The sequence below is a fragment of the Protobothrops mucrosquamatus genome, unplaced genomic scaffold, assembly GCF_001527695.2.
Source record: "Protobothrops mucrosquamatus isolate PMUCROS unplaced genomic scaffold, P.Mucros_1.0 scaffold15, whole genome shotgun sequence".
Lineage (NCBI taxonomy): Eukaryota > Metazoa > Chordata > Lepidosauria > Squamata > Viperidae > Protobothrops > Protobothrops mucrosquamatus.
The window spans coordinates 367,346-393,578 of record NW_015386402.1 but is presented as its reverse complement, the minus strand read 5'-3'; positions in this window follow the sequence as shown (position 1 = coordinate 393,578).

The window sequence follows — 26,233 nt, the reverse complement described above, 5'->3', positions numbered from 1 at the left end:
GAGAGAGAGAGAGAGAGAGAGAGAGAGGAGGAAAGAAAAGAAAAGAAATGAAATAAATGAAATGAAATGAAATACAGGCAGGCAGAGATTAATGTGACAATAGTTTAATTTCTATTTCCCATTCAACAGTTTTAAAAATAAAGAATAAGATTGCCAGTAGATTTGTACCCAGTGGTGGGATTCAAATATGTGAACAACCAGTTCTCTGTATGGATGCCACTTCTGGAAGTCCATTCTGGGCCTGGGCAACAAAAAATTAGCTACTGGTTCTGCTGAACTGGTGCAAACCAGCGAATCTCACCACTATTTGCACCTCACTGAGAATAGACCTGCAAGTAAAAGGAACATTTCAGAAAGAAGAAAAAAAGTTTGAACGTTACTTTGATCTATCTACTAGCTCTCCAAAACAGATCAGTGGCAGTGGGAGGGATGTTGTCCAGAAATAAACTGAACGGAGCTATGCAATCCTAGGAAGGGTTAATACTGTGCTAAAGAAAGCTCTCATTCTAATAGGCAGGGTACTCTGATGCGCTGCTGGGTCAGCACTGTAATTAAGAAAATTGCCTTTAGGGTGCTTGTTTGGTATTGCTATTATCATCTTTTTTCATCTTTTTAACAAGAGTAAACTACTTGAAGATGTCCCCATTTACTCTTTTTGCCTCTAGTAACCTCTGAACCCATCAAGCTGGCAACTCCTCCAGCATCTAATGGCCTAAATGAGTTTAGTTATTGTCTGGTTCAACTCTAAAATCTTTCACATATTTTTTTTTGACCTCTAACCCTATTCCCATCCCAACTCTATTATTTTCATAGCTATCGCTAATGTTGCATTCTGGACAATCAAACTCTAGCTTAGAATAGATAGCAACATAGTCACTATCATGAACATAGGCTTTCTCACACTTAAAATCAAAAGCCACATAAAACAGGGGAACTGAGCAACGTCTGAATAGATCAAAAAGAAATTGGACACATTGTGCTGTTCGCATAAACCAGCATGTGTGATCAAACAGAAGCAGCACCTTTATAAAATTAAGGAAGAGGAAACAAACATTTTAAAATTAAAGGCTCCAATCTTTTGGATTCTAGAGGCTTTACAAGCAATAGGCAAATTTATATCAAACTTTTAGTCATTTGGTGATGCTCTATAAGAGGCCCAGAAAACATATGGCCTAGATTTACATGGGACCATTGAAATCAATACAAATATAGGCTACATATAAAATGCAATTGGACATTGAGAGAAAATGGAATGTACAAGAAATTGTACAAGAAAAGAAATTGTACTGGTCTGGTTTTTCTACATGCCTCCAGGGTTGCCATTCTCATCCTTTGCCTATAGTAGAGTAAATTCATTCAGAGTTCTTTATTTACTTATTTGAATTTATTATTTTTGTACAGTACATTTAATTTGTATAAATAGATAAGATATAGTTTGCCTTTGATTTCAACAGAGCCTAGGCATATTCAAGAAAGTTGAGTTGTTTTGCTGTGTACAAGGCTTCAAGGAAGCAAAATATCTGTGGCAACTGTGGGCAGTTGTGAGGTCCCCTAAAACAATAGCTGTCCCCACTTTTAAAAAGCATATAAAATGGGCACCAGGAAAGCACCCCTTTCTATTTGTCAGGGAAGAAAGCCAATAAATGGACAGATGGGTGAATGCTGAAATGGGAAAAGAAGGAAGTGAAAAGAAAGGAGTGAACAATCTGCCAAAAAAAGCACCAGAAAGGGATAAGATGAACATCTGAGTTAGTATTTGGTCCTCAGATCTTGCATTTCTGTTGCTCATTCTATGGCTAATCAAGACTCCTACTGTAAATGTTCTTCTTTTCTCATCTTTCACTGCTGCTTTGTGCTTTCTTTGCATATTCTGCATGTAGCTATATCTTTAAGTGTTTCAGTACTGATGCTGTGTATTTTTCCAAGCACTTCTAAGCATCATTAATTGACTTTTAACCATTGTGAAAGGCATTTAGAAAAGCAGGATAGACCATTCTTCAGTCCTCCATGAACATGAAACTGGATACAAATCAATCAGATGCCAACACATGATAAGCCTGTATTAAATTCCACAAAAAGCATTTCACAGAATAGAGGTAATCCTTGAATGCATGTCTACTTAAAAAGACGTCCCATTGACTGGAACAAGAGTTAATCCCAGGTATTTAAGTATATGACTGTAATGGTAGCAAGGAAGGAACATGTAGTAGCTCTAAATGTTACCTGAAATACCAGATTGCTAGACACTGACTGAACATAAAAATCAACCGCTTAGGAAAAGTAGTAAAGATTATTAGAAAAAAAATATACTTGCCCATACCTCAACAAAAATAAAAAAGAAAGAGAATCTCTCTCTCTCTCTCTCTCTCTCTCTCTCTCTCTCTCTCTCTCTCTCTCTCTCTCTCTCTTTCTCTCTCTCTCTCTCTCTCTCTCTCTCTCTCTGTGTGTGTGTGTGTGTGTGTATGTGTGTATGTGTGTATGTGATTTTCAACGACGACTGATTAAAAAAAAGCAGTTCACAAAGTGACAATTATGCCAGTGAACAGAGGAGCACAATGCAGATTTATACAAAGTACAGATTTATACAAAGCCCTGATTTATACAAAGCCCTGATGATGTTGGGTGGGCCCAACGAAAGCTCGGCTCATTAAATTTTTTACTATTTATTACTTTCCTCTTGGTGATCGATATTTATTGGTTTTATCATGGATTTACCCAAGAGTCGAATTTTTAGCTTTATAACTTGTCAAAGTACAGATTTATACAAAGAAAGAAGACCTAAGTCTTTCATTTCTTGGCAATATTTTTTGAAACTGTGATCTAATCTTGGTTCCTTTGGTTCCCTTCCTGGGTGGAAACTGAATAAAATTCATTTCTGCCTGCATAGGGCCCTAGGGTACATGTGACTAACTTTAGTGTTAGGACAAAGGTTTAATTTCTTCTGTGCCTACAAGGTTAGCAGCTTTCATAATTTGTGGGAAACTTCCATTTTGATAGAAGAAAATAGTAATCCAGAATAGGACGCAAACACTATTCTTTATTTGATAGTCATCTTGTTCCCAGGTTTATCCAGAGAAGTGCTTAGCCATGTTAAAGCCATGGTGCACTAGAGGATAAAAACCCTTTCCTTGTGATGATCTCAAAAGAGCAGCAAACACAACATCTCTGCATCTGAGATAAATCATCCACATCTGAGAGCATAAAATCAAACTTCCTTTCTACTTTCTTTGCTGTGAAAAAAAAATTATGAGCCTTTGAAATGTTTTAAATCTATTGTATTTCCAAATCATTGCTGAAAGTTCTAGTGGGCCAAAATGAAGTATTAGCTAGCAATTACAATATCATGCAAGCCCAAAGGTATTTTTTCATCAGGCAACTGGACTTTTTTGTTTTTCTTTGAAGATGTTTCACTTCTCATCCAAGAAGCTTCTTTGGCTCTGACTGGATGATGGGGAATGGAAATATTTATACTCCTTGCAGACAGCTGGTCATTTGCATTTTTTTAGAGAGTCACTGAGGCCATCTGGAGGTTTATCTCTGTTGTCAGGGTCACCTGAGTAGTGCAAATGGGTGTGGAGCCTTCTTGGAACTGCTGTAAGGACTGTGTTGTAGACTGGATATAGATGATGTAGTCAACAGAGGTGGAGGGATACGATAGCCAACTATACTAAGATCGAAAAACCCAGAATCATGGATCTCATTGTTCTCTGCTCCATTACCTACTTTCAGTTTAATGGACAAATATACCAACAAATCAGAAGAGCAACCCATATATAACCAAAAATATGGATCCAGTATATGGATGACACCTTCATCATAAGAAAAAGAACAACTACAGGAGACAAATAAAACAATCAAGAATATCTTCAAGAATTTAAGGAATAGAATTTACAAGAGAAGAAGAAAACAACAATACACTACCCTTCCTGTATATCCTTATCAACAGAGGAAATAATAATGAATACCTACTCAATTTTATCAAAATGTGTTTAACCACTCAACCCACTCTAGCACAACCAACACATTCTATGAAAAGGCTCACACTATTATTATACAACAAAAACATCTGAGAAATAATCAGCAGACTATTACAACCAGACAGCATCACTGTAGCACACAAACCAAATAAAGTCCTCCAAAACATCTTAAATAAACCAAAAGACACAGTAGCCCAAGAAGGAAGGTGCTTTGGAGAATAGGTTGACTCCCTCTTCTTTATGGCAACCCCTGAGATACTGGAAGACTGGTCCTTTTCTTAATTAAACTAGACTTACCCAATTCCCAGCAACCGTTCCTTATATGTTTTAGCTCCCAGTCCCCTAATCATCTTTGTTGCTCTTCTCTGTTCTTTTTCTAGAGTCTCAACATCTTTTTTACATTGTGGCCCCCAAAACTGGATGCAGTATTCCAAGTATGGTTTTACCAAGCCATTATAGAGTGGTATTAATACGTCACATGATCTTGATTCTATTCCTCTAATTAATGCAGGACTGTGTTAAATGGGAGAGTAAGAAACTTGAACATGATTGCAAGCTTCAGTTATTCTAGGTTACTATAATGAAAAGTATTCCTGGAATTCTTGCTGGACCTGTTTCATTGACCTGGCTTACTTTGAAGGGCTGATAGAAAATACCTAATCATTTAGGTGAGATGTTATAAATAAAGTGATTGAAAATCATCGATATGTTAGATAAATAACATATTAAAATAGATAATGACTTATGAAGTGATGTTACTATACAATGATCAAACATACCTGGAATCTAATTTAAACTTCTATTCTTAGGATTTCTCTAACTCAGGCAAGGATGCTATTGATGCCATCAACTATTTTAGAATACTATTTAAAAAAAATACCGTATGAGTCCCGATCCTTATTCGTTCTATTGCCTATTATTTGTTTTAGCGCCTATTACCTGTTTTATTGTTCTATATTTTCTGACATTTGAACCACGTTTTTTAACTTAGCTCTTAAGGGGAAACCTAAGTGGTTTGATATGCAAACAATTGATTTTCTTTCCAGGTCCAACAACAAAAGAATCCTATTGGCAGTGGCTGGATTTGCCTTGTCAGCTTTTAAAGTTTGGACTCATTTTTTATCCTTTCAGCAGTTCAACAAATAAACCAGATTTATAGATGTTATGAATACTTTCTCTCCTGTAACCATTCTGCCTTTTTGTAACCTGTGATAACTGATGGCTATTTTTTTTTTCAGTTATAACCTAGGGCTGTAACAATAAAGTCTGTCTGACTGGTTTCTGATTAGACAGGATGCCTGGTATTCAGAAAGATGCTGATTGACTATTTTGACTCTGTTCAAAATCCACCTGTCAATTTTAGCCCTTGGCAAGACAACAAAATAACTTCAGAAGTTTTATCTCCCATTGCCCAAAGCGGTGACCTTTCTAACCCAAGTTTAGGTGGATGGACAATAGATTGTTAAAAGAAGGAAGACATTTCTCCTTAAGGAATGTGCCCTAATGCCCCAATAAGGGATGTATCCTGGGAGTCAGACCGAATGACTCTGGGAATTTGTTTCAGTCATATGGGATATGGATTGTTGCTTTGTTACATGACCATCTATTTGGAGAATTTGCCTTATTGCTGACCTGTTGATCTCTAGCATCAGGCTAGGAACCTCCAGCTATTTCCCTCCATATTGGCTCCAGTGTTAACAAGGATTAGTTTCCAAACTCTTATAAGATTACTTTGCATTTGGCTTGCATTGTTTCTGCCAAGCAGGGGCTATAAAGCAGAAATTTACACTATCAATAATTAGGGTTCTTTAAACAAAATTAAAGTAGTGTCATTTGTGGTGTCTGAATGACTAAAATTCATACTGTAATAGATCTGGCCTTGGAGGGAAATAATTTTAAATCTAACTTCAGCTTTTAAGGTGCGAATGGGGTGTGGTGGGGCAGGGCTTTTGAGCCTTTTCTGGTTATTAGTGAGTTGTATCATTTCTTCATTTTGAGGACAGACACACACAAAAACTAGCTGATATTATTTATCTGACCACAGTTTTCTCAAACACTATTAGTTTCATTTGCTTTTGAAGACATTACCAAACTCCCACATATGATTAGCAATCTAGTGAGATGTTGAGTTGAGTAGGAATAGCTGCAAGATGGACTGTATCATAGCAGGTAAAGTAGAAACATGAAAGCCATTTTGATGTAGTCATAAGACACCAGGCTAGAAACTGGGAGACCATGAGTTCTAGTCCCACTTTAGGCAAAAAGCCAGCTGGGTGACTTTGGGACAGACCTAAGCCTAGGAAGGAAACAATAATAATAATAGTAAAGTTGGAAGGGACCTTGGAGGTCATCTAGTCCAACCCCCTGCTCAGGCAGGAAACCCTATACCATTTCGGATAAATGACTGTCCAGTCTCTTCTTAAAAACTTCCAGTATTGGGGCATTCACCGCTCCTGAAGGCAGGTTGTTCCACTGGTTAATTGTTCTAACTGTCAGGAAGTTTCTCCTTAGTTCTAGGTTGCTTCTCTCCTTGAGCAGTTTCCACCCGTTGCTTCTTGTCCTGCCTTTAGGTGCTTTGGAGAATAGCTTGACTCCCTCTTCTTTGTGGCAGACCCTGAGATATTGGAACACTGCTATCATGTCCCCCCTCGTCCTTCTCTTCATTAAACTAGACATACCCAATTCCAGCAACCATTCCTTATATGTTTTAACCTCCAGATCTCTATTCTATTCTATTCTATTCTATTCTATTCTATTCTATTCTATTCTATTCTATTCTATTCTATTCTATTCTAGTATTGCCACCCATGTCACAGGGTACTGTCCCTTTTGATAAAAAATGTGCAAATCTGTAACTGGGATTGAGGATTTACTACTAAACACTGCCAGATGTAATGAGATGGCAAAGGTAGCCAGGAGACTAATTCTGGGCACAGGGCCAAGTCAGTCTTGTCATTATCATCTAACCTTAGGAAGTTTCCTATAGCTTTCACTGTTGCAGACCTTTAGTAAGTCTAATAAAGTATTGGCCCTGAATTGCACATGGAGGTAAATGTCATCCCTTCATGTTTGAGTCACAGCAGACCTACAAATGTCTACTTTGCATTAGAAAGTTAACTACAATTGCTGATAGCTGCCTGAGCCTCTGGCTGTGGACTAGATTATTAGCAGGCACGAGTGAAAAGATTAGATAGATAGATAGATAGATAGATAGATAGATAGATAGATAGATAGATAGATAGATAGATAGATAGATAGATAGATAGACAGACAGACAGACAGACAGACAGACAGACAGACAGACAGACAGACAGACAGGTGATAGAGATAGATAGATAGATATATAGATGATAGAGATAGAGATAGAGATAGAGATAGAGATAGAGATAGAGATAGAGATAGAGATAGAGATAGAGATACAGATAGAGATACAGATACAGATACAGATACAGATACAGATACAGATACAGATGATACAGATAAAGATAGATAGCCTATGGAATCTAGAGGGTTAGAAACTGATGCCCAAAGATTTTCCATTGCAGACTCTGTTTAATGAGAACTGACTGGAAGCAGCCATTTTAAAAGGCAACCCCCTTTATTTATTAAACTAATTGTTCTTGTTTATTTATTAAACTAATTGCACTGTTTTGCCATTGGGAATTGCATTCTCGCTACTACTGCCTAATCTGAATCCTGAGCATCATATTCAATGTTTTAGTTCAGTAATTGGAGAACCTTCTGGTGCATTATTGCTGCACAATACATTATTACCATCATAAACAAAATATTGTGGCTCCTAGATCATAAAAACAGTAGGTAGGTGATGAGAGCACAGAATCTAAAGTGGCATTGCAGCATCATCTTTCCAAATTTTCTTCTCTCGAAGCCCACTTCTCACATTTTTTTATTTATTAGCAGATTGCTGTTGGTATTAATTTAATGAAAAAAAATTAAACACATCTATTCCAATATGATTTTCATAAAGTTTCAAGTATACTTTATTAATTCTGTAGGATACTAGCCAACACTAACTTGCTCATAGGCAAATTTCAATAAAATAAATGTAAATTAGTTACAAATTATTAGCTACCTATGCACAACATGCCATAGTCTAACATAAATAAGAGATAAATAAGATAAATAAGATATCAGGGTTTTTGTGGCCTCCTCCTCCTCCTCCTCCTCCTCCTCCTCCTCCTCCTCCTCCTCCGCTTTTTATATATTTTGGTGGTGAACATACCTAATGCTCCCGCATCCTATTTTCCCTACAACCCTCTAAGGCAGAGTTACCCAACCTTTCTAGGTTGGTGGCCTGGAAAGGGGGGGAGGGAAAAAAGGGGATGATTTTGTGGGAGGGTCAGGTGCATGTGCGTGTGTGCACATGCGCAAATGCCAACGACGTTTGCGGAGACGCTCTCGCAAATGGGGCAATGAGCACAAGTGGAGACGTGCGGGCACACCGGCTGGTCATTCATATAGCTCAGTGGCGATTAGGCCATGGCCCAGTAGTGGGCAGCAGCCCACAGGTTGGGGACCTCTGCTCTAAGGTTCCTGTGCAACAAATTCCTTCATGAATATACGTAAAATAATATCTTCCTTCCTTCCTTCCTTCCACCCTCCCTCCCTCCCTCCCTCCCTCCCTCTCTCTCTTTCTTTCTTTCTTTCTTTCTTTCTTTCTTTCCTTCTTTCTTTCTCTCTTTCTTTCTTTCTTTCTTTCTTCTGTTTCTTTATAAATTCTTGTTGCTAGATCCATCATCCCTATATAGCTGCACATTCGTAATGCAGAATAGAGGAGGGGGTCTCTCGGTGTTCCACTTTTCATCTCTGTTCTGCTGCTGCTAAGGTTGAAAACTGGGATAAACAAATATTACTCCTTGGTGACTGTCCATGCTAATTGTTCAGAATATTGTTCCCAGAACTCTAAAAAATATTATGCTTTTTGATGTAACTCTAGATGTATAAATAATATAATGTTTTGCTTATTGTTCCTGTCTCTCTCTCTCTCTCTCTTTGCTTTTGACTACCTTTACTTCCAATTTATCAGTTTCTTAAGTTTGGCTATATTTAAAATTAAAAATGAAATTCACCTGAGTAGCTTCTGTGCTTGCTGTGACCTGGACACAGAAATTGATTGGGTGCAAACTGGAAATTATCCCAAAGTACTTTTTTAACCTCTGTATATACTTTTTTCTTTTCTCTTTGCAAAAGAAAAAGAAATTAAAAAGAAAAAAAACATATCTGAGTTATAATAAAAATAAGAATGGTACTCTCCTTGAGGAAAACCATACAGCATGAAATGAAGGTTTTAAGAATATAATTAATAATAATAATAAAGTTGGAAGGGACCTTGGAGGTCATCGAGTCCAACCCCCTGCTCAGGCAGGAAACCCTATACCATTTTGGACAGTTGGCTGTCCAGTCTCTTCTTAAAAACTTCCAGTGTTGGAGCATTCACTGCTTCTGGAGGCAGGTTGTTCCATTGGTTAATTGTTCTATCTGTCAGGAAGTTTCTTCTTAGTTCTAGGTTGCTTCTCTCCTTGATTAGTTTCCATCCGTTGCTTCTTGTCCTGCCCTCAGGTGCTTTGGAGAATAGCTTGACTCCCTCTTCTTTGTGGCAGCCCTTGAGATATTGGAACACTGCTATCATGTCCCCCCTTGTCCTTCTCTTCCTTAAACTAGACATACCCAATTCCAGCAGCCATTCCTTATATGTTTTATCTCCAGTCCCCTAATCATCTTTGTTGCTCTTCTCTGTACTCTTTCTAGAGTCTCAACATCTTTTTTACATCGCAGTGACCAAAACTGGATGCAGTATTCCAAGTGTGGCCTTACCAAGGCATTGCAAAGTGGTATTAATACTTCACAGGATCTTGATTCTATCCCTCTGTTAATGCAGCCCAGCACTGTGTTGGCTTTTTTGGCAGCCGCAGCACACCGCTGGCTCATATTTAATATCCACAGCTTTTGCTAACCTGCCTATTCCAGCTGCTTCTTTAGTGAATCTATCCTCCTTTGTTAAAATAGACCAGGGGTGTCAAACTGCTGGCCTGCAGGCCAGATGCGTCATGCCAAAACCGTGCCCACCCCATTGCTGGCAATGGGGAAAAAGTCGCGATATGTCACGACACGTCATGTGATGTTGCGAGTTTGACACCCCTGAAATAGATGATACTTGAAGAAATTAAATGTCAGCAGTTATTGTCAAGGATCATTTAGAACACCATTGAAACTCTCCTTGTAATACATAGGGCTGGAACAAAAATGGCAGATGCATGAATGCTTGTGTATCCTTCAAGAGACAGAATGCACATTCTGCCAGAGAGATGTTCCCTGAGATTGGGCTCCAACACAAGTCCAAAAGCTTGGAAGAATGAACCTCTGGTCACGGTGATTGATCCAGATTGGATCCTGCAGACAGAATACCTATACAGTAGTAGTAGTAATATATTACTCATCATTTTCTTATATTTTGACAATATCATTCTTATTTACATTTTGTAACTCTATCTGCTTAAAGCACATCTGAATATTTATAGTCAATTGAGGTCAATTGATAAACACTCAGGTATTTAGGTGGTTTTGCTACAGGATGAATTTCCTTAAATTATGTGCCCAAAGGACTTTGTTGGCTTTCCTTTAGAAGTCATGTTTTATCAGAAAAATGTATAGGACAATTGCTCAAGTCCTAAGTTTGGGGTTTGTGTCTTGTACCTTTCTAGCCTGTAGCAATACTACATAGCAGGTGCTGATTTTGGAAGGCATAGCATCATAAAAGACATCAGTGATGACAGAGCAAAAAAATAGTTATGAAGTCCTAGAAGGCACATTAATCTTAAGGAACTAGCAAGTCATATAAAGACCTTGCTAAACACTAATTCGTGCTGTGGTCATCATCTCCTTCCTCAACTACAGCAACTTAGTTTTTTTCCCCTTTCTATAATTTCTTATTAAATCTCAGCCTTCCTTCTTTTTCCAAGTAGTCTGCTAATGCTTTCAAAATCACAAATTCATGGTTTTGCCTTACAGTTCAAACTTGGAGAAAAATCCAGTGCTATCATAGCAGCTTTCCACTTGCTCCAAAAACTTTCGCTCCAACTCCTGCTTTCCTGTACTCTCAGAATCTGCTCTGAGAGTAGATCCCATCCAAAACAAATTTAGAAGAAAATACAAAGGAATAGCAGCCATCTTTTCTCTTGGCTCAAACCCAAATCTGTAGATGATGATTAATCATTGGGTTCCTCTGTGATTTGTATGTTTTCTGAAGTAGCCCCTTCTTGTGTGTTTATGCAACTCTATAAAGGTCCTTGTATTCCAAGAATGCATTAAAACTTACATGTTGAATATGGCTTTACAGTTTACTTTTTAAAATAAAGTATGTGACCATATTTCTGATAATATTATCCCCTCCCCCCGTCCAGCTCCTAGGCATGGGAAAACTGGAGAAAGAAGAGGAAAACAAATTGGAGGTCTGGGGTGGAGAAGAAACAGATTGACAGCAAAGTTATCCTGAAGGCAAAGGCATTGAGCATAACAGGAAGTGGGGCTGCATATAGTAAATGAAGCAACAATTAATTGTGAATTAGTTTTATGACATCCCGCCACTGTATGATCCAGACAGCAGACCAGTTTGGGAAAGCAATATTTATGAACCAAAGACAACTTATTTGACCCATATGTTGAAGCAGTATTTGGTTTATCTAAACCCACTGTCTGTATGACAGATTGTGGAATTGCTACTGAGATAATTGTATCTGCATTGATTTAAGGCAATATAAAAAGTTCAAATTTGTTCATTCACATGTGGAACATTATAATACAATGCTGGAGAACACAAAGGATGAACACAGAAGAATGATCCACTCCCTCAAAATAAGAGAAGGACTTCACCGGTAAATCAAAGATGAACAAAGCATCCTTTTAAATACCACTTTACATTTTGACTTACAGATTATAATCCTATAGCAACAGCACAATATGCAGCCCTCAAATTATAGTGCGCGAAAATGCGTGTGGCCCAAAGACATGTACATGGAATCTAATAATTCAAAATTAATGCCAAAGGATTAATTGGCTGGTTAATTAATGGAAGAAACAAAAGCCAGCAACAAATAACTCGGAGACAGAAGGCGTTCACACAGATGGATGAGCAAGCAGCAAAATGCCAGATGAAACCCAAAACTGATAACCACAAGGTTATAAAATAGAATGTTAACCAAGCAAACACATTGTTGATCTCTAAATTATCCATTCCACCTTGTAAAGGAGTTGGAGGCATTATGTTGTTGTCATTGTTGCTGTTGTTTTATTCCGAATGCACATTCAGATGATTTGACCAATTCAAAAGAAAAAGAATACAGAGAAAATATAAGCAGCACGATATGCAACATTTTAAAATATGCAGGAATTCTGCATTTGATATCCAGAATTACCAAATGTGCTTTTCTTGATGGATATTTTTATAGCCCACAATTCGGAGAGGCAGTCAGAGATCAAGTGTTGGCATCTCAGCTGGATTCCACTATATTGTGTGGAATATCTTTCTTGGCCCTCTTTTGCAGGGCCAAGCCAAAAATAAGGAGGGAGGGAGAGGGAGGAGGAAAGAATTTCTTTGGCAAGCCACAATGGCAAATCTAATGAAAGTCTGCTATCACCGTATCCTATGAGAGCCAAAACAGTGAGCAAGCAATTGTAATTGTAAGCATGGCATCCATCTACTGTATCATTTCTCACCATTAAAATAAGAGATTGAGATGGATAAAATTGGTTTGATTGCAACAGCACTGGAGCATGTTGCCAAAATCCATGGACTGGTTGTATTTACTGAGTCAGATAACTGGTCCTAATGAAGAAAAAATGCTATCAAGTGCAAAAAAGCATTGTGCAAAATACTCCCAACTCAATATAATGAGTAGAGTTGTGGAAATGGGTGATTGGATTCAGTGAAGCTTTGGTTGACTCCATGAAGAAAGGGACCAGCTTTGACACAACCAACTTAATGGGCTAGTTCCAATGTGCATCAGAGCCTTCAGTAGGAAGTTTGATACCTTTTCTGATATTTGGGGACTCTCAGAATCAACTGTAACTTCAATTCAATAGATGGAGAGCTCTAAAGGGAAGGCTGAATTGTGTGATGATGTCTCTGACATTAACATGAGCTCTTTTGGGGTGATAGGGCTAACATTAGTTTGGACTTTACTCACATTCTCAGTTCTTTCCTTTTTTAATATAGAATAGAATAGAACAGAATTCTTTATTGGACAAGTGTGATTGGACACACAAGGAATTTGTCTCCGGTACATAAGCTCACAGTGTACATATAAACAGCAAATAATAGGTCATAGGTCATAAATCATAGTTATAATCAAACATAAGTTACAAACAACAATTGATAAATCATAAGAAACCAATAGGAGAAGATAGTAGGAAAGATGAGAAGCTGAGAAATAAGACAGTGCTGTGGGAATTAAGAGTTCAGCAGAGTGATGTCACAGGGGGGGAGAACTATCTTTATGTCTCATTGTTTTGGCATGCAATGCTCTATAGCGGTATCCTGAAAGGAGAAGTTGAAACAGACTGTGTCCAGGATGTGAGGGGTCCGTAGACATTTTCTTAGCCCTCTTTCTGGTTCATGCAGTCCATATTCTTTAATACGGTCATTCATAAGTCTTAACTTTCCTTTCTTGGGTTAATGGAATTTTGCCTTTCTGCCCTGGTTCTGTCAACACAACAGAGAACTCAATTCGCCTCTCAGAAATCTAAATATGGGCTCAAATATTTGAATTCTGCGTGATTGGGAGAGGCTTATGCTTAAAAAAAAAACCAAGTCAATGACTGCCTGGCATCCATTCACTGTACCCAACATTATTGCTCTAAAAAAGAAAAAAGAAAGAAAGAATGGGATGGAAAGGCTACCAATGTCAATTTCTCTCTACTAGTTTCTCTGTAGTCTGTTTCTGTGGTATATTGTGCCCTTCAGCTGCCTCCCCTAATTAATTGACAAAGAGTATTGTCATCAAATCAAAGTCATCACCCAACTAATTTCTGCCATTGATAAGGAGGTCCTTATCAGTGGCAAATTTGACCACCCTGTGAAACTAATGACAGAAGAGCAATGTATACCATTTGCAAAGATAAATTAGTTTTCATTCTTCTGAGCCCTCATTAAAAAAAAATCTACATTTGCTATGGGTCCTGCTCAATCGGACATCCCAAAACCCATCTGGAGGAAATCAGAAAGACCAGGATTAGTGAGCAGTTGTACCAACTTTCTTGTCATCCCAGAAAACCCAGAGATCAGACACAATATTGTCTGAACTGAGTGGAAATTTAAAGAAAATTTAAATGTCTCTGCTGTTTTCGTTTTGTTCTATCAGAAAAACAAGGCAGTTTCAGGCATGTTGAAGTTTCCCCCTTGTATTCTATGGACTTCTCTCTCTCTTTTTTTCAAGCTGAATTTTGAAGAATGGTAGGCATAACAATTTTGTCTCCTGGCATATCCGAGAAGGTGGACTCAGGATGGACAAAAAGGATTCTCCTCTTGGGTATTCTGATGTTTTATTTCTTGCTGAGGAGGAAATATTCAAAGTGCTGGTTATTATCTTTCAGGCTCTTTATGGCACACATGAGGAAACTAAGGTGATGCCTTGCTAAAATTGAATCTGCCTGTGTGGCCTGATCAGTAACAGAGATTCTGTTGTTGGTCCCCTCCTTGTGAAGTTCATGATCTGTAGGCCAGACAAGAGACCTTCCCATGATTGGTCTCCATTTGAGATGATCACCTACCCCAGGAGGTCTGGATTGAACTGCAGTGTTCCTGTTCTATGGCATCTTGAAAATCAGTCAGAGCAACCTTTGCTCTTGGCTTAAATGAATGCCATCTATAACGTGCTAATTTTTACTGATGACTTTTAAAAATGATTTGCATCTAAATTTTAATGTCTTGACTTTGTGGGACCCCAGCCAGGATCTGCTGGGATTACAATGGGCTATAAATGAATTAATAAATAGAGTAGTAATCCTCAGAAGCAAAGAACAATGAATAGCAGGGACAATCATTTTGACAATAGCCTCAACATGTTGCTGTCACGCCAGGCTTAGTGGTTTCTTTTTATATATATTATCTCCCTCCTGCTTAAATGCAAGCTCTAATCAAAGGTTCTTCCTACAGGCATTCAGAGATGCCTATCCAGTTGCAAGGTCAGACATTCTGTTCTCAGCCTGCAGATGTTGTAATACAATTCTTTTACTAGACCAAAACCACATCACACAGTGAAACTCTTGTGACCTTGACTATCTGCATTTACTTTTAAAAATGTAATTCAAGTATTCGGCCTACATTAGAAACATAATGGAGGTTCATAGGAATGCATCTGTTGCATTGCATCCAGTATCACATGAGTTAAATATTTGTTCTTGAGATTTTAAATTGTAATGAAAGCCAAGTGTAAACCTCATGCTTTCTTCCCACTCCTTTATTTGCTGAAGTCCACAAAAGAGTGAAGATTTGAGGACAAAGGGGTCCCTCCAGTCGATTCTTCCAGAGGAAGAAGGATCCATTTCTGTCTTGTAGCCCAGTGTTTCTCAACCTCAGCAACTTTAAGTGGTGTGGGCTCCAACTCCCAGCAAGCATGGGAATTCTGGGAGTCGGAGTCCACTCTTCTTAAAATTGCTGAGGTTGAGAAATACTGCTGAAGACTATCAAGGATTTTATGCAGTAATTGTTTTTGTCCTTCTGATATTTCCAATGTTTAACAGCTTCCCCAACTTGGCACTTTTCAAATCTGTAGATGTCAATTCCCAGGTAGCTGGAGTTGAAGATACTGGAGTTGAAGATCAGACTTCTAGGCAGCACCCAATTTAGGCTGAAATTTGAAAAAAGGAGAAGCAAATTTCATAAACATCAAATGCATTTCACAAAGAAGGCAAACACTAAAGCACTAAATTTTGCCAGCCTGATTTTCATTGCACATTTGCAATGATCAAAACATGTTCTTCTTTTTCTTCTTTACCAAGGATAGCACTGTTTTGCTTCTACAATATGCTATCCCCCAAATCATCTCAGTTACTTATGCTGGAGAAGAGAATAATGCTCTGCTTGGAAGCATCCTCTCCCCAAAGGGCTGCCTTGTCCAAGTCCACTGAATGACAATATGTGTGGGAAGAAAGCAGTGCAAATCTGGAACATGCCCATCAGTATGGCCTGTGAGGAGGAACATAAGCTTGGCTCCTGGTGACAGCATGGACAAATCTCTGCAGACAAGATTTCACTTTTTTCATAAGTGTCTTCTGGCTAACAACAACAAGAATAACAATAATAACAATAAAGCTTGTTATATCCAGTCTTTTTCTTGCATAACTGACTCTCTAATTCTTCAGAACCAATAAATCTTTGGAGAAATCCTTTCTCTGTGTGAGTAAAGTGATGCCTGAACAATTCACTGTTTTTCACTAGCATTGGTAGGAAGTGATACAGTCCTCAAAAGACCGAGCGAAGATGTTTATGCTCTTAATTTACCTGAAACATTTAAAACATGTGCAGACCAAACCATGGAGAGTCTAGTAAGGTCTTATTACACAGTCATTCTTTGTAGCTTAGCAAATCCAACGTTAGGGGCAATGTAATTAGCGTGTACTTTAATGGATCATGTCCAAAGAGCCCATCCTTCACCTCAGAGTTATTGTTGTTCTAAAGGCTGATGGAAAAAGCAGGTAATAGCTATGGTTTTTCTCCATCTTGTGCTTTTTTTTCCCTTTTCTTTTTGGAAGGGGGACTGATTTAAAAATGATGGATCGTCTTCATGTGGTATGAAATGTAATGTTTTCTTTAGCACAGCAGGATATTCTGTTTGCAGAGTTTAACAGTGAAATATTATGCATATCTACAACTGGCCTGCTGCCAAAAATTAAATGGGGGGAAAAAGCCAGAAGATATTGTGACTCTGAACCTTAAAATGAATGCAGCCCATACAACTAATGAGCCATCTTTAACCGAAAACTATTTATAGTAATATATGATCGCTGTCATACATGTCAGCATTTAACAAAACAGTAAATAATTGCTCATTTGAATGTTACCACAGACTTTCATTTGGTATATTACATATAATATACTGCGTGTTCAACGCACGGTGTTTTTAAAGCACATACATTTTATCTTCCCTTCCATAGGCCAAATGCTTTATTAAACTCAAGTTACTTGCTATGTAAGGAATATTTATGAAAAAAATATGCATGCTAAACCCTTGTTTGGCATCCCGAGAGCAACATTTGGCAGGCTTTATTTATCTAAATTCAGAACCACTGCTAAGACCACCATCCCCCCTTTCAGCTGTAGTCCATCATTTAGGATGGAGAGGAGGGCAGATGGTGGGGGAGAAGCTTTCTCATTTCCACTGCAGAGGTGACAATATGTGCAGAGGATGGCGCACAGTTGCAGTGTTTGGCATTAGACTCTGCAGTGTTTTATGCCTGACTCTGGTTGTTGTTCTACTGCAGTTCAAGTGGGGTCCTTAGAACTACAGTTCTTGCACATAGTACATATGTGTATATGACTAGTAAACAGTATATGTGATAGAAGTGAAAAGACCTCTGGTTTAGAGCTATGAGCAAGAATGTCCAAGGTTGATTCTTGGAGCAAAGAGAAATTCATAAACATGGAAAGAGCTGGGGTAGAAAAGTATATAGTAGTTGTGCCTCTTATATGCTCTTCTTTGGTGATTTCAAGGAACTCTGAAGGCAACTTCTCTCACATATTTGTTATCCTCCCTATTTTCCTGAGTCTCTTTTTACATAGTCCAACATTATCTGTTGGTAAACTGTTCCCCACTGTCCCTTAATATTTTCATTGGGAATGGATGGATGGATGGATGGATGAATATCTGTCTATCTTAAAAAAGAAATCAACTCCTTGGCTACTTCTAAGAGTTCACTTTGAGATTTCTCTCTTAATGCTTGCTTAATACTCAAAGAATTCGGATACACATACCAGGAGAGAATCAGAAGACACACACTGTTTCCTCAACCTGAGAGAGCTAAACATTGGGATGAAGAATGAGTGCATAACAATTCCCATACTGCCCAGTCATAAATACAAGGAAACAAGCTAAAAATAAATTCATGATTACATAAAGCATAAAACATATAGATTCTTAATTTGTGATCCAAGGACTATTGGTGGTCTAGGAGGGTACTACAAATATCTATATGTGTACATGTGAATGGGGAGAGATCATCATCACCATCTTGTATTTCTCTTATGCCCAGCTAGATGACAACACCTAGCTAACCTTTAACAGCTAAGCAGAACTGGACCTAGTTAGTACATGACTGGAGGGTCACAAGAAAATAGCAGGACCATAAGATAGGCTAAGTGATAAAGAGAAAAGATCCCATTGCCAGAAAAATGACTGAGACTTGTTACCACAGGTCAGACTTAGCTGAAAAGAGACTTTGCCTTAATACCTTGGATAGCTTATTATTTACAGCTCAATTTTTGTCACCAACATCAGTTTGTAAATTTAATATCTCTGAATTTGAAGGCTGCTTTTACCTGACACTGGCATTAACTAACGTTCTCTACACATCTGGCAGTCAAAATGAGACCATACCAAAATTAATAGTCTGGAAACTCTTTTGGTGATAATTTACAAGTCTATATTGTGAAAAAGCTTGGGAACCAATATATAAGATAAATTATTTATAAACAGTAATTAATACAGTGACCATTACAGTGTAATTTCCAAAGTAAAAGAGCAACCAATACGTCTTTCCTTGCTGGAGAAAGGAAGGTAAACTATCCTTAATGTGCAGTGATTTCTACTTTTGCAGCATTGCCACAGGGGAAAAAAATCTCTCACATGCTAGCTGGATTTCAGAAGACAGGAGTATATGTAAGAAAGGCACAACAGCTGGATGAACTGATTTACACTGGAGACAATGGACCATGAATTGGAGCCAACAGTGGTTTCAACCCTTTAGCTTTAGGGGCTGTTTCCTGTGTAGTTTGTTTTTTTTTTACAATTGCTTATACTATGTCTGTCAGCAAAAATGTTGAGTACAGATTTGATTCTTATTTGCAAAAGTATTTAACATCAATTATGCATATGCAGGCCATACTATTCTGGATGGTTACATTTTTCTGCATAATATTTCCCATGGATCTCATAATTGCAGTAAATAAAGCCATTAAGTACAAACCATGGTTTTGTTTTATTCATCCTGAACTAGAAATGGAAAATTTAAAAGTTCTAGGCTGGATTCACCCAAGACACTTAACCATTTTAGACCTATAGAAGTTTTCACAAACATGTTAAACTTGGTTGGATTCAGTTTTTTTATTGTCTAAAAGATTATGTAGACCCAACCCATTATGGCCCAATGCATTATCTGAATCAAGAGAATGTGTTCATTCAGTAATCAAATTAAATAAAAAGAGTATACTCAATGTCATTACTCTGAGGGGAATTAAGGTGGAAGAGGAGGAGGATGTGTCTAAATCTGAAGCTAAATCCTCCTTGTGTGCATAATTCCAAGCCACAGTTTAGAATTAAGCTTTAAAAGAGTCATTGTTCCATTTATAACCTTTTAGAAAGCAACAATAAACATTGTCCTAATTTCTACACAGTTCAAATTACAGGTTTGTGGATGAAAAGGCCAACCTAAAACCACATCTCAAGGATTTATGTTATGACCAGGCTAAACAGAATTGAGGGAAGTCACACTAGGCAAACTGACTTCCAATCATACTATTCATTTTTTGTCACCTAGCCATGATTTGTGAATTCAGTTATCACACACTGTCTTATTTGCGCCTCCCTAATTCTCATTAGATTGGATGATGGTTTAAATCTGTCGTAATGTAAATCTGTAGAGACTTTTACAGTAGTGGCCAAAAGTGTGGAAACCTTTTGGGGAAAGTGTATTTTTGAGGTTTGATGGCTAATAACACCACTTTTCTTTTACTAGTACCATAAAATTATATATCAATGGAAAGATAATTTAATCAAGAATGTAATGCAACAAAGTTTGTTCAATTATCTGTACTGTATTCTATGAAAAGCTATAGCCAAATAACCAGAAAAAAGAAGCACAACTTGCTTAGGTTGATATCAGGTAGCTTTCCTTCATCTGATTGTAGCCAATGAGCATAAGTGTTTAGAAAGCCAATCAGGTGTCATCTTGTTTTGGCAATGAGTCAATCAGATCACAGTAGGATTCAGTTATTGATGTCATGTATTGAAGCTGAGAGGAGGACATTTGTCAGTGTGTTATGTGATCGCTATCAAGTTGGTTGGGGTTTTTTTTGTGTTCTTTCATTTAGTGAGCTTGTAAAATGTAATAAAATTAAAGTAATGGTGCAAAGAGTTGACTGGTTGCCCAGAAAGCAATGTAAAATAGTATTATTAAGTGAACAAGGCTACAGTTATAAAGAAATTAGAAGAAAAATTGGTGGAAACTTAACCAAAGGTGGCATTTCTACTGTATACTTTTCCCAAAAGGTTTCCACAATTTTGGCCCCTACTGTATATAACGATTCTCTCACAAAATATTTGTCCAACCTTTGGACATTTCTTTGACAAATTTTCTGTTTCTGTAACATTTTCCATATATTACAGTGAAAAAATGAAAATAAATATAAGGGGGGAAAAGTGAAATTATATATATTCTGGGAAAAGCCATCCAGCAGTTCCTAAATCTGCTAAGTTAAGGGTGTATAGAAAACAAGAGTTATTAATTTAGAAGAGGAAAATGCTTTTAGTAATGTTGCAGTTTGGCTGCATTGGAAGGAAAGAGAGTTTATAACTAGACTTTTATGTAATTTGTGAGGCAAAAATAAGCTGTGATGGTAGTATTGCAGATGATATAGCTGCAGCAGAAAGCTTTAACTCAATGGGATGACTGAAAAAAGAAATATATAGCTCAGAACCAGATGGGAAGCCATCTGGAGTGACAAAATTAGAGTGCTGGGGCACCTTAATAACCTTATTTGAGACATGAGCTTTAGAAGTCAGTGTCCAGTGTAAGATGAGCACACAATCCAAATTTGAATCCTGGTCTAACCTACTATTATTTTCATGAGTGGCATGCACTTTAAGTTTTTATGGATGAAGTAAAATCCCAGATTCTGCCACATAGAAAAAGCTTCCTATAATCTACAAATTAGGAATTATGGTTAAGAGCTTGCATTTCTGATTTCAAGCTGGCTCCAGAAGTTGCTTTACTGGCAAACATTAAGCCATGGTTGTAAGTTTGCTTGGCATGTAAAACTGCACTTAACCATCCTGCTTGTTTTATTTATATTGAGGAACAATTGAGCAGCATTCATTATTCATCCATTAATTTAGATAAACCACAATGTGTGATGTAGCCTTATATGTGAATGTGGTCTTTTAAGAATGCATGGAGTAGTCATATAATATATATTTCCTGATTTGATAAATCACATCACATATGTTAGTTTGCTTATTTTCCCTGGCAGCTAGGATCTTACTAAAAGGTCAGTCCCTAAGAGATCAAAGGTTGTATTTAGATCAATTTGGGTTTATTAGAATTTGTATATGCCTAGCCTATTGCAAGGAAGCACCCTAACTAGTTATATGCAGAAGATCCTGTTTATGACTGCAGCTGCTCAGCCTTAAGGAGTCAGAGGGCTTCAAAGGGCAAACAAATAGACCCAACTCTCAGGCTACATTAAATAATGCCAGGATAGCAGTTGGAGCAAATCTTGGTTAGCCTCCATCTTGGTTAGCACTTCTTGACACTGACTATTTTTAGTTTTCTGGGAATCTCATTTTTCTATTCCTTCCAGAAGATGCCCAAAATTGAGTTTGCAATGCTGCAGTGCAATGCATTGCTCTTCATTAAGCAACAGTCCTTTACAATAGGAAAAAAATTTTTGTGGGATTCTCTCCATGCCTGAGAACAGACCAAGAGAAAGATGAAGCAATTTTAAGTGTCTTTTGAAACAGCAGCAGGACTTTTGAAAGAATTATGTGAATCTTATGGTTTGGGCCCAAAGTGTCCTTCTACACTTGAAAAATGCTTCTGGTTGCAGAGAAAAATTAAAATATACCTCATAGCAAAGCAATGTGAGAGAGTAATAAAAGTACACCAAATGTGTACTTCTGCTTGAGCAGGGTTGTACAAGAATTGTGACAAAACCTACAAGCAATAAATTTGAGTTCTCGTTTTTCATTCTCAAGTTTGCACCCACTTTTATGGCATTCTAAAAGCACTACTTTTACATAGTGTAACTTTTGTTTATTATCCATATTGATTATCCTCAGTTGTGATGAATTTGAGTATCATTATATCATATACCCACATTGTTGTGTACTCTTTCATCTCATAGATCTGCATCATTACATTCAGGATCACTTTGAATATCTAAACAGAGCCAAGTTTGGGTACACCACGTTTGAATAAATAAAGTCTGGTCAGTTTGGAATGGAAATTAAATTAATGGAAATGGAATTAATGGAATTAATTTTCACCAACAACAACTTTGGCCAGACTTTTCATGAGCCCGTTCCAGCCATAATTCCTCAGCCTTACATTTAACAGGATTGCTCTCATCATCTCCACCCCTGGCACAATTCTATTGGCCAAATTCAAAGAGGGCTTGGAAGACAGCAGCTCAGACTGACTAAAAGCTCCAGATTGCTGGGGACAGCCCAGGAAGCAGGCAGCCTTCTCAAGCTGGGTGGCACAAGAGAAAAGCTTGGCTGGTGAAGGCAATAGTAAAACACAGGAAATCTGTCAGAAACTTCCGTCTTCTCACTGCTCCTACATCTTCCTCTCTAAAGGACCCTTGCCGCAAAGTTAACCATCAATCAAGGATGCTTATAGATGTTCTGCAGCATCTACCAGATCCCTACCAGATGCCTTCAGATCCTTTACTAAAACATCATACAATGCCCAACAGTTACTTAGTCTTTAGATCTCTTACAAGAATACTGACCCACACTGAAGGTTTTGACATTCTTATATCCCATTTCACAATACCTTGTGTGAATTCAGTCAAATCTTGTACAATATTTTGAATCTTTTGTGAAATCTTCTTGGAACATTTAGGAGTGAAAGCTGCATCAGTCAGCAAGACTGCTGGGATCAGAAAAGATAGCTGAAACCCTTCCCAAGCTGTCTACAGATCTGTAGCTCAGCAAAGTTTTCATTCACTTGGGCTAGTGCTACAATGAGCTCAGCATTCAGCATCTTTTAAAAAATCTTAGCAAAAAATAGTCTTGACATAGTATCTCCAGATAACAAGTACTTTCCTTGAGCATTTAGTGATGTGTATTCTTTGTGCAAGTTAATCATTGCACTGGACAAACATTTTCTTTTCAAAACAGTGCTACTACTTATTTTTCATTATTCTTAAGGTTCTTGAGTTCCAGTATGGTTTACCTAGGCCTGCTCTGAACATGAGTAAATATGGTAACTCCTTCAAGACTTCCAGTACATCCCTCTTGCCCATATTTCTCTATCTTTACAAACCCCCCACCTCAATTTCTACTTCAGTGTTTGAGAAAATAATATCAACAATTGTTGAATAATAATTAATGACATTTATGTCATCATCATCATCATTATTACTATCCCCCAGAGCCAATGGAAATGCTAAGTCTTATTCCAATGCATGCCAAATTGTATAATAATGCATATTATATGGATAAGATATGTATAGGAATACATTCTTTATGGAAAAATGGATCAAAAATATCTATTTCTTTGAAAGGTAGCTAAATTCTCCTATACTATTTGTAAAATTAGGCAGACTCTATCTCATCAATGATCATATCACTAACAGTAATATTCTGTTATGTCTTGTTCTGTTTTATTTACTTAAATATTTCATTTTTTATATTCTGGTCTGTGACTGTAATATATGACTGGTTGATATCTGTTTAATGTTGGAAGATAACAATTTATTTTCAATTTCAGGTTCTTTCATGGGACACAAATAAATACATTTAAAATGGCACAGAACAGAAAAAAATGACTCACCCATGTTTCTTAAGAACTGTTTTTTGTGTGAATATTTATCTGACCCCAGAAAAACTGAAATATATATCCATAAAACTATGATATGTATGACATAATAGTTGTCTGTCAATATTTTAATTGAAATGGTAGGTTGGTAAATGCATTTTTGGTCACTAATATTAGACGTGGCCAAATCATTTGTTTGAAATGAAGAATTGTATAACTACTAAATAAGGCTATGATAATTTGTTTTAATTCAAATGCTATAACATTGAGAAACATGTCATTGCTTAAAAAATAGTTTTATCTCACTTCAAAGTCTGTCAAAATTGCTTGGGATTTAATTTTGTCCCAAACTTCCAGAAACAAAACAAAACAAAACAAAGGTATATCTGGAGTTATAATCTCCCTGTACATAGATGCTGGCAAACTGCTTTAATAAAAGCACCGTATCATTATAGGAACATGTTGCTATGTAAACATATTTCCCTCTGTGGTCAGATCCATGAACAGAACTCCTTAAATGACCAAATTTTCTCTTGCCTGTTACCTTTATAAAATCTTAAATATGGCAGAGAAATCATGGTATGATTGTCTGTAGTGGAAGGAGGAGAGAATACGGTTACTAACATAGGATACCAGAAAATTAAGCCTCCTGATGGCCAACCTTTAACAACCATGGAATAGGATAGTCACACATTTGACAATTTCCAAGTAGCCAGTGCTTGGCTACCCCCTGCTGGGCTGTTAAAGTCCCAGGCTTTTAAATACCAAGAGGAATATATAATGTAAGCCAGCACTGTAGAAGATACAGAGCCAACCAACATTAGCTGCATTCCTAAAGGAGAGTAGATTTTATATACTTAGCTATGTTAAGCAATGAATAGCTGTGGCAATATAGCAGTTGGAGATCAAACAAGCAGATATCAAATTATTTGTGATGGTTTCCTCAGAATATTCATTGGTGGGAGAATTCCTTAAAACTCAGAAACAAAGTTGTATGTAAAAAAAGGTAAAGAGATATGGCTTGTATATACTTAGCACTTACCATATTAAATAAAAGAAAGAAAAAATGGTACAAAATTATTGAGGAGAAGGGAGTTAAGTCGAGAATCTACAGGGAAATACTTATTACATTCTTCCCATCTCAGGGGATGCTTTTCAGACACTTGAGAATACTTTTAACCCACAGGGAAGAAGTTCTTTTTCAGATAAGCTTGTGCTGTAGAATTTGATGCAGAACATTTTCTTCCAGATGTGGCCAGCTTTCAAGTTACTAAATTTTAAAAACAAATGAGAAGAGAAAAGGAACAACTTGCTGTAAAATATAACCCAGCTGTATGTGTCAAAATCCAGGAATATGTAAACACAAGTGAGAAGGGGCCATAGAGATTTGTCAATGGTATAGAAGGCACTTACTATTATCATAAAATTTCCATACTAAATGTTTTCTCATTCTGTATATTTTCCACTATAAAAAAAATAAATAAATCAACAACTGCATAAAAAGGATCTTAATATTTAGTCATAAGATCCTTTGTTAAGTCAAATATATTTAAAATATATTTACTAGCAGATGAATATACACATACAGTAGTTGTGCATCTATCTATATACACCACTCTTAATCTCTTTAAAAAAACTAATTTATTTAAATGTAGTGCAACCTATGTATGAGAAAGGTAGGTGTGTATTTGAGAAGGAAAGAGAAGGAGAAAATAAAAGAAATACAGTAAATATTTACAAAACACAGACATATAACAGTCTTTTAACCATATCAAAGGCATATAATATCTGTCTATTTTTCCTTGCAAATCTTTGTGGGTAGGAAGACACTCAGGAAAAGAAAACCAAAACAGGGAAACCTCAGCAGCAATTTTTTCATTGGTTTTATATAGTTTGGCTAGCATGACTCTCAAAAGAATCCTGAAAATTATAGTTAAATGAAAATGTCAATTTTTCTCAAGGAATGTTTTGTATAGAGAAGTATGGTCCAGATGACCCTTAAGTCGTTTTAAAGTTTGTGGGGCAAATGTACCTTTCAGTTAGCAAGTAACAACAATAATATTACTTAGGAGACTTCCGGTGGCAGGCGTCTTCGTCGGTCGCAGCTGTTTGCTGCCTCCCGCCTGTTTCGCGTAAAAGCCGGTTTGACAGCTAGCATCAGCTGTCAAACGGCTTGATACCTTTCCCCTGGGCATAAGGGGATAGGTGAGCTGCCCGGGGTAGGAGTTGAGTTCCCGAGTCGTCCTATATGGACGATGTAGGTG